We start from the raw sequence: 14,393 nt of genomic DNA, 5'->3' as shown, positions 1-14,393 counted from the left end.
ATCAAGCAGGGGAGTTGGCGGCAAGCTCCACAACCCTGCGATGTATAGTATGTTTTAACGAAATAAAATATATACTGGCGCAAAATAGGTGAATTAAAATATATGAATATTTATTGCATAAATAGTATAAAATAAAATGATGTGATTATACTAAAAGAAGAGAAGCAGGATATTGCACAATAATCCAAATATTGCACAAGGAAAAACCTGATGTCTGTAGATACCCTTCAGGAAGTCCGATGATGATCAGAACTCCTGCACATGAGAAAAATATATATAACACTTCAGTGTGAATAGATAGACAGGTTATATGGCTAGTAATCAGGGTGTATACGCACCTATAGTGATGCGTGACTGAATATATCTCTGTCGGGCCAGCAGTGTTGAGATCCGTGTTCACAGAGGTGTGTCTAGATGGAATGCATACAGGTAGTTACTCGTGGCAACCTTCGGGGATGTTTAAGGAAGAGGTTACAATTTATTTTCTTACCCTGCTGTTCGACTTAGTCCCTTTCCCAGACGAAAGGGGCCGTGATTACCTCCGAAATGCGTTGCAGCTCCTTAGTGACGTCACACACGGCAAGGTTTTTTTCTTTTTTTTTTTTCTTCTTTTCCTATACTCGTGTAGCGAGGTGACCGGGAGCGGTAGAGACACCACCGGCCGGGGTTGTCTCCCGCTTTACCCTACATGCTAGGAACTACACGATTACCTTCCCGGATCAGCCTGTACGTAACGCCAGCATAAGGACATAAGAATACATCCACATCTCTACAGATACAGGTTCCACATCACGACTAATAGTGGTAATTATTGCGCAGATCTCTAAAGCAAATAAATGCATGACCTGTCGCTCTACTAATTGTTTCCAGTATACTACAATCACGCTATCCAGTGCACTTACTATTAAGCAGTACGAAGTACGCTACAAGCATTCCGTACATTACAAGCATACCTACTAAGTCGAACCGCAGGGTATTTCATTTGTATTTCGGGTATTTTACCAGCATATTGGGGCAGGCAGGAACCCAATTATATACAAGGCAGCATTTTTATCATTCACCAAAACGGACATATATTCATAATCATTAGTCCCCCTATCCATTAGAGCCCTGTATTAGTATGTTTTAACTTTCATTTTTTAATCCCCCACGGGGAGCCCTGAATGGCCGGTACTGAGGAGCCATTCAGGGCTCTCAGCGGGAGATTTAAAAATGAACATTATATTAAATGCGCTGTGGGGGGGGGGGGGGGGGGGGAGATGGCAAGATGTATAGTGCTGCAGGGGGGGGGGGCAGCCATATAGCCTATATATATAGCCCCCCAGCGCATTTCTAATGCGCTGCAGGGGGCATATTATCATTATATACCCCTCCTACCGGCGCATTTATAAATATATACCCCCCGCCGGCGCATGAATTTCTATTAGCAGCGCATAGTGCCAGCAGCCGGCTGTTGACACTTTGCGCTGCTAATAGAAATGCTTTTCGTTCATATGGCGGCAAGGGGTATATGTATAAAGAAACACTGGGGGGGCAGACATTTAAAAATGAAAATTGTGAGTAGCAGGGGGGCCATATCTATATTAAAAGTGCTGTGGGGGGGGGCAAGATATATAGCGCTGCAGGGGGGGCAGACATATAGCCTATATATCTAGCCTCCCAGCGCATTGATAATATGCCCCCCGCAGCGCATTAGAAATGACCCCCACCGGCGCATTTATAAATATATACCCCCCCGTCGGCGCATTTATAAATATATACCCCCCCCCACTGACGCATTTATAAATATATACCCCCTCCCCCCCCGCCGACGCATTTATAAATATATGACCAACCCCCACCCGCCGGCACATTTATAAATATATACCCCCCCTGTCGGCGCATTTATAAATATATAACGCCCCCGTGCGCCGGCGCATTTATAAATATATACCCCCCGCCGGCGCATTTATAAATATATACACCCCTGCGCCGGCAGGGGGTATATTTAGGAATGCGCTGGCGGGGGCTAGATATATAGGCTATATGTCTGGCCCCCCCTGCAGCGCAATAGATCTACCCCCCCCCCCCCCCAAACAGCGCTTTTAATATAGATATGGCCACCTGCTACTCACCATGTTCATTTTTAAATCTCCAGCTGAGACATCCTCTGTACTACAACCCCCATCATGGAACAGAGTCTTCCATGATGGGGGTGGTAGTAGTACAAATACTAATGTAGCCTCCCCAGCTGTCTGCAGACTCCCGCAGCCAGGGAATTACTACTCCCATCATGGAAACAAGTTTGTTCCATGATTGGAGTAGTACTAGTCCCTCAGCACTGCAGGAGTCTGCTGATATCACCTCTTCTGAGTAAGTAATAACGGATATTATAAACCAGGTGCAAACGGATGACATAAAGGCTCATCCGTCAGCCATAGACTTCAATGTTAAAAATAACTGCTGTTAATTGGGAATTTTTCTATCCTAGGTGACCGAAAATTTTGATTTTAATAAAAACGCGAATATTATGCTATAAACTATGAACTCGGCAGCAAATAGATATTGTCAGTATTAGAGAATTTTTTTTTTTACATGTAAAGTGTATATAAACATATAGACTAGCATGCAACCTAGTGTGATGTCCATTAGGGTACGACTGATATTGATTTTTTTTTTTAGAGCCGATACAGATAACCTGTGAACTTTTAGGCTGATAGCCGATAGTTTATACCGATATTCCGTGCATTAAAAATTTTTGGGAAAAAAAAAAATTTCTACACAAATCAGCTGTTAAATGAACATGTTTATTGTTAACGTTTAGCTTTTCTTGTAAATCTTTTTTTTTTATTGGTAAATAAACATAAATGCCCCCTGTCCTGGGGGGCATTATATGTGAGGGGCACAGGACATGGGGCATTATATGTGGGGGGGAATTATAAGTCTGGGGCACATGTCAGGGGTGCATTATATGGGCACATGACAGGGGGAGGCTGTCCTGTGACCCCCACATATAATTCCCCATGTCCTGTGTTCCTCACATATAATTGCCCCCTGACATGAGCCCCTCACTTATAATTTGCCTGTCCATACAGCGCCCGAGCAGTGGTCACCTTTCTCACGCTGCTCCATTCTTGCAGTGTGAGTGAGAGCTGCGGGAACCTGATCTTCGGGCGCTGGCGCGATGATGTGATGTCATCGCACCGGCCTGCCGGGGTTGGCATCCCCGCGGCTCTCACTCACACTGCAAGAATGGAGCAGCGTGAGAAAGGTGAGGGAGTGGTGGAGTGGCACAGCTGATAGCTCCTGCTCCACCATGCTGTCAGGGAGGGGCAACAACCTCAGGGGATCCGCCAATTCTAACATGGGGATGGGGGGGTCGTATTTGCACACTGAGCCAAATATTACAAAAGTCTCCTTCTTAACCATCTGTAACTGCAACGGGTTAACCTCAATGCTTTAATTTTCAAAATCTAAACTAGATTGCTCCACACGGCAACACAAGGCCTGCGCACGAATCGCGGGACTTCAGTCCCGGCCCTGAACTTCGTGGTGCGGGAAGGAAGGATAGAAAACAGAGTGAAGGTTTGTTTTGGTACTACGATAAACGGAAAAAAACAACTCCTTGTGGAGTAAATTGTCTGAGAAATGTCAAGAGATCTGACATTTGAAATCCGTTTGACTGAAATAAGACATAGAAGAGTGGTAAAAGAGGAGTTTTAAGGATAATAAATCATTATCATCCCAAGAGATAAAAATATCTAAAATAATATTCACGCCCCAGGTGGAAGTATATTTTGGTAAAGGAGGTCTACGGAACCTAATATCTTAAAATAATTGGCAAACTAAAGGATGTTTACCGACAGGAATGGAATCTATAGGAAAGTGTTTTGAGGAAATAGCGGAACGATAGAGATTAATAGTCCTATAGGCTTTACCAGCATCAAAAGAGGCTGAGAGGAAGTTTAAGATGTGGGATATAGGTGCTCGTAAGGGATCCGAATCCCGTTGATCGCACCAATGAAACCAAAGTCCCCAGGACGATCGGTAAGCTGATTTGGTACCCGGGGCCCAGGCATCTGAAAGGATGTCTTGGGTTGATTTAGAAAATTGATGGTCAATTCTTGATGAGGTAGTTGGTTGGATAGAATTAGAGGATGATAATTCCCTTGAGGATCTAGAAGGAGATTCGGAATAGAAGGATATGTAAGATTTGAGGAAACCAAGGTTGAGTTGGCCATAGTGAGGTTATGAGAACCATGGTAGATTTCTGAATTCATGTCCGAAAGAGAACTATAGGGATGAGGTTGAAAGGTGGGAAAGCGTATAGAATTTTCTGAGGCCAGAATGGAAGGAAACCATCAACGCCCAAAGCCTCTGGATCAGGATGCCAGCTGAAAAAGAGAGGGAGTTGAGAAGAGAAGCAAAGAGATCTAAATGTAGAGGACCCCATAGTTGGTTGATCGATTGGAAGGTTGGAAGAGGAAGTTTCCAATTGCTGGAATCTGTTAGGTAACGGGAGTACCAGTCTGCTATGGTATTGGAAATTCCTGGAAGGTATTCCGCCTTCAGGACAATATTCCTGTCTAGACAGAAATGCCAAGAGTCTTTGATAAAGTCTGAAAGAATTTTCGAATTCGTATCTCCCAAATGATTGATGTATTGGACAGCGGAAATGTTGTCCATGCGAAGGAGAATACAACAGTGGGAGGAATTTTTTGCAAAACTCTTTAAAGCAAAGAATCCTACTAGTAATTCTAGACCATTTATGTGAAGGTGAGACTCTGATGGAGACCATTTCCCTCGGGTGGAAAGGGAATGGCAATGAGCTCCCCATCCGGAAAGGCTCTCATCTGATTCTATAAAAATGTCTGGATTCTGATGAAAGATTGCTTTCTCATTCCAGAATTCTATGTGGTCGACCCACCAAAGAAGTTCTTCTTTGGCTTCTGAAGAAAGGGGAGTTTTGTCGGAATAACAGAGACCCTCCCTGAGATGGAGAATCTTCAAATGTTGGCGGGCTCTGTAGTGTAGAGGAGCGGGAAAGATGGCCTGAATAGAAGCTGAAAGTAGACCCACAACTCGAGCTATTGTCCGTAAAGATATTAGATCTTTGCAGAGAATTTGACGGATCTCGTTCCAAATGGTTTTCAATTTCCTGGGAGGAAAGCTCAAAGTGGTCAATTGAGTATTGATCGTGAAGCCCAGAAATTCCAGTTCTTGAGACTGAATCAGAATTGATTTCTTGAAGTTGATGAGGAAGCCCAAGTGAGTCAGGAGAGATAAAGTCCAATCTATGTGGATTAAAAGAAACTCTCTTGATTGGGCCATAAGAAGGATGTCGTCGAGGTAAATTATGAATCGGACCCTACGACTCCTGAGAGAGGCCACTACTGGTTTTACCAAGGGGCTGATGAGAGGCCAAATGGGAGACATGTGAATTGCCATTTTTGACCGTGCCATAGAAATTGAAGGAAGGCTTGAGATGAAGGATGAATTGGAATAGTCAGGTAAGCATCTTTTAGGTCTCTTTTTTTTTTTTTTTTTTTTTTTTTAATCAAACTGTAAGTTTTTATTAAGGTTTCACAAGAACAAGGAAAAGCAAAATTCAATAGCAACTGAGGGATAGCAATCCCTAAGGACAACGAGTATAGGCAGAAAGATAATGACACAATAAATCAACATGGCAATATGCAATACTCTAAAACAAAGGATGGTGAGGAAGGGGAGGGAACGGAAGGGGGGTGGGGTGGAGGAAGGGAAAGACAAGGGCCTAACAACATACATAGACAAACAACAAGGAGGGCGAGTACAAGAAGAAAGGAGTGAGAAATAGAAGAATAGATTAAGGGAAAAGAGAAGGGAATTCACGGGGGCATTGTATCCATGAATCTGTCCCAAGGGTCCCATATAGAGAAAAACTTCGGGATGTTATTGTGTGAAGGGATCGCTTCCAGCACTTTGCAATAAGGGTCTTGGCCGCCAATACTATATGCATAAAGAGCTTAAACTGAATTTTCGTCAAGACCCTGGTGGACAGGTGTAACAGACTAAAGTGTCAGAGGGAACCATAGCGTCTAGAACCTTATGAACCAACCCCCTTACAAGGGCACAAAAAGGGACTATCAGGGGGCAAGACCAAAATATATGGAAGACAGTACCCAAGCCCACACCACAACGACAGCATTGCGGAGGGATATTGGGATTCAATCTGTTGAGTAAGGCTGGGGTATGGGGTCTTTTAAGCTGTACAAATGGAAGACTTAGAAGCCCGTTCCCATATGAATTGCCATTGGGGGAGAGTGATGGGAGAGCCAAGGGCCTCCTCCCAATGACTCATGTACCTATGTGAGGGAGGAAGGCCATCCTGGGGAGACAATAGAAAGGAGTATAAATTAGAAAGGAGACCCTTTTGTAGCGGGTGCACAACCTCTCAAAACCTGTAGGTAAAGAGACGGTCAATGAGGCTTGCCCAGAGGAGAGATAGCAATGAAGTGTGTAATGAGCTTCTTCAGAGGCCAGGAGGTCCCAGCGAGCAGCTAATTGAGCAAAGGAGGGAAGCGACCGAGTACGAGGGTCAACTACATTAGCCCAACAAAAAAGGCCCTTTTAGGTCTATTTCCACCCCGTCACGACAGCACCACCAGAGAGATGGACTCCTCCTCCAGGAACTGGAAACCCAGAGAATAAAAAGGATGCACTTCCCTCTCTTCCTCAGTGGTTTCCTGTTCCTGTAGGAAGCCTGGAGATAGTCCATGCCTCTGGTGTGGATGCTGTGACGGTGGGGGGTCCAGAGGAAGCTTTCTCCCTTAGTTTGGGGAGTATTCTGGACCTCCATTAGCTCCCTGGTGGGGAGTTTTTCCTTGGTGCCCCCAGCAGCGGTTACCGGCACCGCCGACCTCCTCCCTTCTCCCTCCGCTTCCTCGTCCCCGTGCGCACGACTAATCTGTAGTACAGATTTCGCCTGCGCATTCTTTACCTAGGAATCCATGCAGCATGGTTTTATACTATGAAGGTAGTCATAGTTATATATTCCCGTTCATTGGAGGATGACTTATCGGGAAAGCCTCTCTTTCGGAAGATTCCGAGCAATTAAGGCGCTGAGGTCCACCATGGGGCTTGAGGAAGTTAAAGAGCAGAGGTCCATTCAGGAGATCATGTTCGAGGGCCTAGAAGAAAGAAAGCGCAGAGTCTTTCCGGTTCATATGACCATTTCTCAGCTGATAAAAAAGGAATGGGAGTCCCCGGATAAGAGAACCTTTATTCCCAGGGCAATTAAAAGGAAATACCCCTTTTCGGAGGCAGACTCTAAGTATAGGGAGCGCCCTCCTAAAATTGATGTTGCTATATCTAAGGTCTCCAGGAAGGGGTCTTTACTGTTTGAAGATTACGGTTCCTTTAAAAGACCCTATGGACAGAAAAGCAGACCTTTTTCTTAAAAGGGCTTGGGAGACTGCAGGAGCCACTCTAAAGCCTTCAGTTGCTGGTACCACTGTTGCAAGATCTTTGGTTATGTGGGTCGACCAGTTATGCTCATGTGTCCAGAATGATGTGCCCAAGGAGCAGACTCTTTCTTTATTAGCTACAATTAAGAAGGCCTCTGCTTTTCTGGCGGATTCATCATCAGATTCTGTTAGGTTGTCCGCCAGACCGACAGCACTCACTAACTCTGCCAGAAGAGCCCTCTGGATTAAAAATTGGTCAGGGAAAAGTGGTTCAAAAAGTAAGTTATGTGCCATTCCCTGTGAGGGAGAATTTTTGTTTGGTTCGGTCCTCTCGGATGTCTTAGATAAAGCGGGTGATAGGAAAAAGGGATTCCCATCTTCCCAGCCTCCTAGACAGAATAGGCCTTTTCGCTTTAAAGGCAAAAAAGGTAATCGGAATAAAAATAGAGACTCCTCCAACAAGTGGAAGTTTTCACAGAAGGGGAGTGGATTTATGTTTAATCCTACTACCTCTTCCAAAAAACCTGAATCCCTATGACGGGATCTTCGAGTAGGTGGCAGAAAATTTCCAACAGCTCTTGGTTAATCCAGACTATTCGTGACGGTCTCCATCTAGATTTTATTAGTTTACCACCTACTTGGTTTCTGGTCACTAAACCCCCTACAGGTCCCTCAGGTCAATCTTCATTGCAGGGAGTGGTTTTATCCCTTATTGATAAAGGTGTTTTGATTCCGGTTCCCCCACAGGAACAAGGTTCTGGGTTTTATTCCACCCTTTTCCTTGTGGGAAAACCAAATGGTACGTTCAGGGTGATTATTAATCTGAAACCGCTGAATCGTTATTTAATTTATAATCGTTTCAAAATGGAGACAATAAAATCCACAGTTAACCTTTTGTTTAAGGATTGTTTTATGTCGTCTTTAGATTTAAAAGATGCTTATCTCCATGTCCCTATTCATACTGATTATCAAAAGTATTTAAGGATTGCGTTTTCTGCTAATTCTCCATTGCTTCATTTACAGTTTTGTGCTCTGCCTTTTGGTATAGCTGTGGCCCCTAGGGTTTTTATAAAGGTTATTTCTGAAATGGCAGCCCATATTCGGGAGTGAGACGGAATTTTTATTCCCTACCTGGATGACTTTCTGTTGGTAGCTGAATCAGAAGTCAAAGTAAAAGCTTTTTTGTCCCGTAGTATTGATATCCTTCATAAGCTGGGTTGGCTAATTAATGGGGAAAAATCGTCCCTTGTTCCTTCTCAGAAGAAAGTTTATTTTATTTTTTTTGTTTATTTATTTTTTTGGTCTTTTGTTTGACTCCTTGGTACAAAAATATTTTCTCCCTCCAGCCAAAATAGAAAAGATTATGTCTTCAGTTAGAGAGATTATTAGTTCCCCCTGCATATCAATTAGGAAAGGTATGTCAGTTTTAGGTTTGTTTACAGCGTCCATTCCAGCAGTTCCCTGGGCCCACTTCCATGCTCGAGCATTACAGTTAGAGCTCTTGGGGCTTGGGATGGTTCTCAACAGGATCTGGATAGACGCATTGTATTGCCCCCTCAAGTGCTGGCCTCTTTGGATTGGTGGTTAGTTAGAGATAACCTTTCTAAAGGGGTAGATTGGGTTTAGCAAGACCATGTTGTCCTCACTACTGATGCCAGTTCTTGGGGTTGGGGGGCCGATTTAAATGACTTAAACTTGCATGGTATCTGGGAAGAGGAGGTTTTGACCAAATCCTCTAATTTCAAAGAACTGTTTGCGGTGTATAGGGCGCTTGAGTCAGCCAAGGGGACTATTAAGGGCACCAATGTTAAAATCTTCTCACATAATACCACCACTGTGTCTGTCATGAATAGACAGGGAACTACGAGGAGTACTTCCCTCATGAATTTGTCTTTTCAGGTCCTATCCTTTGCAGAATCCCATCTAAAGACAATTATGGACATTTATCAACGGGTTTAGTCAGGTTTTCTTTACTATAATTGTCGCAAAATTGTCGCAACTGCGACTACGCGATTTTTCGTGCAACATTTTGACTGGAAAGCGAGAAAAGCAAGTTTTCCAAAAATTAACTACGTAGTAATCATTTTAAAATGGACTACGGGTAGTCAGGTATTTATTAACTGCGACAGTCGCATCTGCGCAAAAAAAAAAAGTCGCAACAGGGTTAAAAATTGACTAAATTTACTCCAGCTCAAACATGGAGCAGAAAAAGCTACTACCGAAGTAAAAAAGGAAATATTGCTTACGTGAAAGAAAATTATCAACAGGCTGAAACCTGTTGATAAATAAGTCACACATAAGCAAAAAGAAAGTAAGGAAAAAATTACTAAAAAAAAGAATACATAAGCAAACATTGAATAATGTCCCTCAATATCTGCAGTTCATATCAAAGGGGATCTAAATTTCAGGGCAGACTTTTTAAGCTGTCATTCAATCTTGCAAGGGGAGTGGCGCTTAAATCCAAAAATTTTCCGCAAGATCACAGCTCTCTGGGGAACCCCTCAAGTGGATCTTTTCGCTACCAGGTGCAACAAACAGGTCAGAGACTTTCTTTCCCTAAGTCTAGCAGACAGACCCCTAGCAGTGGACGCTCTTTCTCAGACTTGGGGTTGGGACTTGGCCTACGCCTTTCCTCCTCTGGCTTTAATCCCCAGAGTCATAAGGAAGATCAAAGAGGACAGGGCGGCAGTCATATTAATAGCCCCATTCTGGCCACGGAGGGCATGGTTTTCCTGTCTAAGGACTAGGTCTCTAACAAATCTTTGGATTCTTCCGGAAATTCAGGACCTTCTCAGTCAAGGCCCGGTCCTTCATCCAAATGTCCGCAATCTCCATTTGACGGCCTGGCTCTTGAGAGGATGATCCTAAAGTCCAAGAGTCTGTCTGGTGCTGTTATTTCCACTTTACAATACAGTAGAAAACCTGTCACTACAAAAAATTATTTTAGGATATGGAAGAAATTTTTTTGTCTTTCTCAGGCTCTACTGAATTTAATTTAGATAGGCCGAATTATGCCTCTATTCTTGATTTTTTACAGAACGGTCTTGAGAAAGGATTAAGGGCTGCCACCTTTAAAGTACAAGTAGCTGCTCTGGGAGCTTTATTTGGTCAAAAGATTGCTAATCATCCCTGGGTAGTGAGATTCTTTAAGTCTGTTACCAGGATGCAACATATCAGTTCACCCGCTGTTTCCCCCTGGGATCTTACTCTGGTTCTTAATTCTCTTTGTAGGAGTCCCTTTGAACCTTTATCTTCTATACCCCTGAAGGTTTTGGTTAAAAAAACTGATTTTCTTTTAGCTGTCATGTCTGCTAGGAGAGTAGGGGAGTTAGCGGCCCTATCCATTAGAGAACCCTATATCCAGATATTAGATGATAGGATTATTTTAAGACCTGACCCTGCCTTTTTACCTAAAGTTGTTTCGAATTTTCATTTATCTCAGGAAGTTGTCCTTGCATCCTTCTGTGCAAATCCATCTTCAGAAGGGGAAAGTTTTTCACACACTTGATGTCTGCAGATGTGTTATACAGTATTTGGAAAGGACCGAAAGCTTTAGAAGATCAGATAAGCTGTTTGTCCAGTTTTCAGGTCCCAATAGGGGAAATAGTGTTAGAGCAGATACTATTGCTAGGTGGGTTAGGCAGGCCATTGTTGCAGCCTATTCCTCGGCAGGTATGTCTCTTCCATCCAACCTGAGAGCTCACTCTACTAGGGCAGTCGCCTCTTCATGGGCAGAGAAAAGAGGTGCGTCTATTGCTCAGATCTGTAGGGCGGCTACTTGGTCGTCCCCACATACTTTTTTTCGGCACTATTGACTCAGGGTTGATGACCTATCCTCCTTGGCTTTTGGGCGCAAAGTTCTTCAGGCGGTGGTCCCTCCCTAGTTCTTCTCTGGTATTCTCTCTGGTGTTGCTGTCGTGACTGGGTGGAAAGCCGGTAATTACTCACCGGTAATTCTATTTCCTCGTAGTTACGACAGCACCACCTACTATTCCCACCCTTTTTTCTTATATCTTTTCACATGTGGTGTGTTCACTGAGGTGTTGCAAAAAAAAAAAGGAAAATATATATGATTGTTTATACATTTGTTATGTGTATAGTCTTGTGTTCTAACCATTAAGTAGGATGCTTCTTGAGTCTTGTAATCCACTGAGGAAGAGAGGGAAGTGCATCCTTTTTATTCTCTGGGTTTCCTGTTCCTGGAGGAGGAGTCCATCTCTCTGGTGGTGCTGTCGTGACTACGAGGAAATAGAATTACCGGTGAGTAATTACCGGCTTTTTATCAGCCAGTCGTGCTTTAAAAGAGAATGTCTCTCAATAGGTGTATGCCCTCCACCTATTTTTTTTGTTACCAAATATAGATTGCTTAGATATCCTGGAGAATGGGTAGGAACTGGAATAATCGCCTGTTTTGAAATGAGTTTTTTTTTTTATTTGATTTTATAAATTTTCTGCCTATTAGAGAAAATTGTGTTGGGTGGGGTAGAAATAGTTGCACAGGAGGGAAGACCAATTCTATCTGATAACCATTGGCTGTATTTAGGATCCATGAATCAGATGTGATCATGTTCCAATTTTGGGAAAAATGTCGGAGTCTGCCTCCTAGTGGAATGTGAGGGGAAGAAGACCATGTTAGACTTAACTGTGGAAAGTCTGGAGCGAGGGTACCCTCTTTGTCCTCGTGTGCGCCACGGTCTGCCCCTGTATGGAAAGAAGGGAGGGGGTATGGAGGATGGTCCTGCAAATTGCGTTTGGGAATGGGGAAAGGAGCCTCTGAATGGGTATCTGAGTTGTGAGGAATGGCTGGAAAAGCGGCTCCGTCCTCTTCTGTCCTTCCCTAAAAAATTTTTTGGGGAAAATACTTTTTTCATAGAAACTTGAGCTTTGCTCAAAGAGAAAAAATAATCCAACATATTTATTTAGTTCTTTTACAAAGTCTTCCCCGAATAACATACCCTTAGTAGGGTTAGGGGATTCTGCGGTGGCTAAGTTTGTTAATTGAGGATCAATTTTCATCAGGATTGATCTTTTCCTTTTCAGTAGAAAGAGAAATGGCGTTTCCACTAAGGCAAATGGCTCGTTGAGCCCAGCCTTTGAGGGTTACTGTGTCAATAGGAGTATTAGAGTTAGTTGCCTAAATCCAGAATTTTTGTGAGGGGTCCTAGGAGGTCCATGAGCTTATTGTGACAGGATTTAAAGCTCTTATCGACCCCTTTTTTTGGGTTCTTACCCGTCTTAAATAGAAATTTGAGCAGAGGGTCTAACTCAGGAGGCATTATATGGCATGGTAGGACGAGGGCATTCGGCTTTTAATTTGGTATCGCCCGCTTTTCCCCTCCTCCAGCCGAAACCGTCAACTGTAGACTGAAAACGAGGTGTGATGCAGCCTTACCCTACCCTCCATACAGCTGTCAATAACAGGCACATCTGGAAGGAAACAAATATCTTCTCGCATTGCAGTAGATGAATGTAGATTTTAGTTCCAGGAAGTTAATAAATGCAGCATGTAGCGCAGTGTAATTGGTGATTGCAGTCAGTCCTTAGTGATCAGAATATTTTCAGAGTCTCTGATTAATTTGTTCTTCCATACCAGTCTTATCTTAAGAAAGCCATGCCTCTCTCTGACTACATGACTGCTTTGGAGCCAGTCATTATAACACTTTCTACTAAGGAACCAGATTATTTGTGTGAGATTGTTCATGATTTTTGAGCGCTGGACAGGCTCCAAAAGCCTGTTAGACAACATCTACAGTTGCTGCTGGCACTGACATTAGGGATTCATTGACTGTACCTACAGACTTAAATCGTACCGGTCAGTTACTCAGTACCTAATCTAGTGCTGGGCGGTATACCGGTATGAACCGGATACCGTTTTTTTTTCTTTCTTCCACGGTATGGATTTTTGCCCATACCGCTATAGCAGTCGGGCCCCTCCCCCCACTTACCTGTAATGGGGGTGGTCCGGGCCATCCATCCTTCCTGTAGTGTCCGGCGGCATTCTGGGTGGAGGGTGAACCCGTCCGGGCTGTCCTTCTTCTCCGGGGGTCTTCTTCTCCACTCCGGGCAGGCTTCGGCCTAGTACGCTGCATAGACGCCGCTACGCCGTGACGTCAGGTACGTCGCTGCGCACGGACGTCACTGCGCAGCGGCGTCTATGCAGCGTTACTAGGCCAGAGCCTGCCCGGAGTGGAGAAGAGGACCCCCGGGTAAGGACAGCCCGGACCGGTTCACCCTCCACCCGGAATGCCGTCGGACACTACAGGAAGGATGGATGGCCCGGACCACCCTCCCCGGACGGTCCCTGCAGCAACTGGGAAGGTGAGTCAGGGTTCTGGGATGGACAGGGGTCTGTATAATATACTATACCTACAGTAGGCCCTCCAGCTGTTGAGGCCCTCCAGCTGTTGCAAAACTACAACTCCCAGCATGCCCGGACAGCCAACGGCTGTCCGGGCATGCTGGGAGTAGTAGTTTTACAACAGCTGGAGGCACCCCTAGTTGGGAAACACTGACCTATACTATACACTACTATATAGTCCAACATGCTGGGAGTTGTAGTTTTGCAACAGCTGGAGGCTGTAGTGTTGTTTGTTACATCTATTTAAAAGGGTACTCCACTGCCCCCGTGTTCAGATCATTTAGTTCCAAAAGCCCATTTAGTTCCGCTATGCCACCTCAATGCAAGTCTCAATGTAAAAAAAAAAAAATACCGTGAAATACTGTGATACCGTGATACTTTAGAAACATACCGTGATACTAATTTTTGGTCATATCGCCCAGCACTAACCTAATCCTGATCCTGTCCATATCATTTGTCTCTAGCACCTTTTATTTTTGTAAAAATTCTGTTGCTCACTTGGCTTGAAATGCTCTGGGGGAGGGGGCATGTCCTCACTATGCATACCTTAGTACACAGTACATGCTTCAGCTCACAATTAAGTCCCCTAGTTATACTCCTGCTAACATCTC

General features: G+C 44.1%; 1 protein-coding gene across 8 annotated transcripts in view; it reads left to right on the top strand.

The window, feature by feature from the left end:
- Nucleotides 1-14,393, top strand: part of GRB2 (growth factor receptor bound protein 2) — a 103,776-nt gene that overhangs the window by 77,992 nt on the left and 11,391 nt on the right. The gene's annotated exons all lie outside the window — the stretch shown is intronic.

This window comes from Hyla sarda, chromosome 13 (genome assembly GCF_029499605.1).
Source record: "Hyla sarda isolate aHylSar1 chromosome 13, aHylSar1.hap1, whole genome shotgun sequence".
Taxonomy (NCBI): domain Eukaryota; kingdom Metazoa; phylum Chordata; class Amphibia; order Anura; family Hylidae; genus Hyla; species Hyla sarda.
The sequence above is the reverse complement of the archived record's forward strand: the minus strand, read 5'-3'. Positions and strand labels throughout refer to the sequence as shown.